Source organism: Rosa chinensis, chromosome 7 (genome assembly GCF_002994745.2).
Source record: "Rosa chinensis cultivar Old Blush chromosome 7, RchiOBHm-V2, whole genome shotgun sequence".
Taxonomy (NCBI): Eukaryota; Viridiplantae; Streptophyta; class Magnoliopsida; order Rosales; family Rosaceae; genus Rosa; species Rosa chinensis.
The window spans coordinates 48,789,793-48,793,168 of record NC_037094.1 but is presented as its reverse complement, the minus strand read 5'-3'; the positions used below and the strand labels follow the sequence as shown (position 1 = coordinate 48,793,168).

Sequence of the window (3,376 nt, the reverse complement as noted above, 5' to 3'; positions counted from 1 at the left end):
TTTGTGGAAGAACTATTATGTTTTTTTGGTTTTGGTGGTTGGGTATGTCAATTGGGTTTCGATTTGGTATTGAAAAATCTTGTCAAAATCTCTTGTTTGATGGTATATTATTTTTCAATCGATAGCCTTGAATGATTAGTTGGTATTGTCTCTCAAATAATATGAATGGAGCTTACCTTTAATTTGGTCAAATGTTGATTGATTATTTTGATATATAATAAATACAACAGCTATTCTTTACGGGCTTTGCTATACTTGTATCTTAGTCCTCCCCCTATGTTCATTCTTTTTTCTTCTTCCCCTTATTATTTAACTCTCTGGTGTTATTTGGTTGCTCGAGTGATTAAAGCATTGTAATTGTTGATTACAGGTACAAGAACCCTTGGAGTATCAGTAAGATAGACCAAGCCGTGTCAAATCCAAAAGCACTTGCTGCATTCCAGGCTGTGCTTTTAAATTTGGGTCATCCAGAGCATCTGATATTTCTTGGGTTGCTATAATATGTCAATTAGTTTCTATAGCTTCTGCACAGTCTGGTTTTGAAATTTCAGTTTTCGGACCTCCTTTCTAGGTAACATTTCCTGGATCGTACATATCTCTTCTCTTGTTCTTATAATTCTATGCCTACATATGACATGCCTCAAAACATTTTAAGCTTGTTGTTAATCTCAGAGTTTTGCCTTTCTAACATGTGACCAAGTTGCATGTGCCCAACAAAAGTAGTTCAATATGTAGTGAATAATGAATATCAGCCAATGAGTTCTGTGTAGCTGTGATCACTTTCACTTAGAAGTTGTTCAAAATGATATATGCTGCATGTATACAACAAACATTATTTCCAATTATATCAAGTTCATGACCGTTTATTACTTCTTTTAGGTATTTTAACCAAACACTTGCTACCATCTTTAGGAAGAAAGCAACAAATAGACATCATTGCCTTCTATCAATCATGAAGTAATAGATTGAAAAGCTAATTAATCATATTAATTGTTGACTAGAATGTTGCTGTAGTTTAATCAAACTATGTAAGTGTCATTTAGGCAAATAGTTGAAAGCAGTGAGCTACAATTTATAGACATAATGGGTCAGTTTCTGGAATATCAGAGTGTTGACAGCAAATTATAATTGTCTATTAAACTTTTGTTCCAATCAAAAGTTTATACAAGTAATTAAAGTTGGTAGCATGTCAGAACACTCCTCATAAATCCAGCTATCTACCAATTACGTACCAAACAATAATTTATGATATTAAGCTACTACTTGAATTCATGAAAATCCCAACAATGAGAATGTATCCTCTTTCAAAAGTAAATATGTACAATAAGAATTGGTATTAGAACCTAGTTTTACTACTTAATAACCCTCGGGGACATCCACCACCCTATTAAGAGAGGCCAATCATTAAAATATATTTTGTGACTACTTTAAATGGCCCTGACCTTATATTTATTTTGAGCAACAAATTAAATAGCACCATTGTGGTGTAGGTCACATAATGGATTCTTTCTTTTCTGTAATATCAAGTGCCATAGTAGAGGGTCATGTGGCTAATACTTGTGCCACCAGAGGAGCGATGATTAGTTTTGGTCGTTTTCTCATTTTGTTTTCAATTACGGTTGATATTTCCACTTCTTTGTGATTTTCATGATGTCTGTGAGTTAGACATGGCACAATGAGTGTTTATAGGATACGATCTGCTTGAGTTTGACATTTTGACATGAGCGATCTGCTTGAGTTTGACATTTTGACATGAGTGACACACACACACACACACTCTCTCTCTCTCTCTCTCTCTCTCTCTCTCTCTCTCTCTCTCTCTCTCTCTCTCTCTCTCTCTCTCTCTCTCTCTCTCTCTCTCTCTCTGATTGTTACAAACATTACAATATTTCCTAATTATAATCTGCATGTCGGGCATATATTACATTGTCTATTTCAGTTTAATTTGTCCAGTTTTCTTGGTCTCATTATAATTTGTCTAGTTTTCTTGGTCTCATTATAAAACTTAAAAGCTTCCACTAATGTGGAAATCTTCAGCAAAGCACCAAAGAGTTTTGTATTTTGTTTGATGCATGTTTACTGATTTGGCTGAATTTCATCCCTTTCTTTTAATTGGTTTTGTTTGCCTCAAGCACTAAAATTTGATACTTCATAACCTATTTGCATCCTATTGTTTGGCTTTGTAGGTTATTTTCATATTAGTTGGAGGCTAATCTGCTCTGTCCTTTATTCTCTGTCATCTATCTTTCACTCGTCATAGAGTTTGATTCTAGGTAAGCCACATCTTGTTCATGTCTTGGCTGAGATTCTTGGGTGTAAATGCAAAAGTTATCCACTTTATCTTTTTTGTTTGCTGCTTTTATAACAATATCTATCTGCAGCCAACTCTCGTTTTCGCCATTATGAAACATGTTCCCAAGTTGTTATGTTCTTTGTATGTACTCTGCTGTTTATCCTTATATGATATAGATAATTTAGGTACTGAGGATCTGTAATTCATGATTCTTGAATTCTCAACATGTTAAGTAGGGACAAAGTTGGAGTTGAAGTAAAGGACATGTATGCCAAAATTTTGGTTGCCATATGCAGTGCTGAATCAATATCACAAAGGATCGGAAAACTGAGAGATGAAGAGCTGCAGCCACAACTTATCGAGCTGCTAAAGGGGTAAGACAGCTACTGTCATTTATGTTTTGTTGGGAAGGTGTGAGAAGCATTGGCAATATTTGAAATTTGTTGCAACCTTCATATCTCCAACATTGCAGCTTCATGAGAAATTGGTGGATAATCACCTGTTGGAATTGCATGAAACTCAAAACAAAATCATGTCTACAGTGAGTTCACTTAACGGCCCCACCATTGGAAGGGTCTGCAATGACTCGCACCAGCTTGCTACTTTCAAGCTTGAAGCCAAACTTCAAAATTGGCATGCTTGCTTTGCATCATACTTTTCTTCCCAGAAAGCGTACAGTGATAGGGCAGTGAACTTGTATGGATAAACTGCTAGATAGGGCAGTGATTACTGCCATGATAGTCGGATAGTTCTAGGAGGCAGCAATAAATTTTTGTATAAGCTTCAATCATTTTGATCATAACATTCATGAGAAATAATTAAAATGTAACTTTGGCTTTTGTATAAGCTTTATTTTCTTCTCTACAGGGTTTTTTTTTTTTTTTTTTTTTTTTTTAATCTGGCATGCAATGCATGCCAGGTTTTTTTTATTCAAAAATAAATATTTTTACGACGGCATTTTCGCCGTCGCAAAAGGCTTTCGCAACGGCAAAAAAATTTTAGTCACAATTGGTGGCGTCGCCATTGATAGTTGCGACGGTAAATTTCCGTCGCAAGATTCTTGCAACGGCAAATGCTTTGCCG

The 3,376-nt window shown here is 35.2% G+C and overlaps 1 long non-coding RNA gene across 1 annotated transcript; it reads left to right on the top strand.

The window, feature by feature from the left end:
* The first annotated feature begins 454 nt into the window (after window positions 1–454).
* Window positions 455–3,164, top strand: LOC121050562. The gene is made up of 4 exons (XR_005803436.1): window positions 455–571; window positions 2,187–2,273; window positions 2,530–2,667; window positions 2,766–3,164. It is a non-coding gene; the product is annotated as an uncharacterized LOC121050562 (long non-coding RNA).
* Window positions 3,165–3,376: the final 212 nt, after the last annotated feature.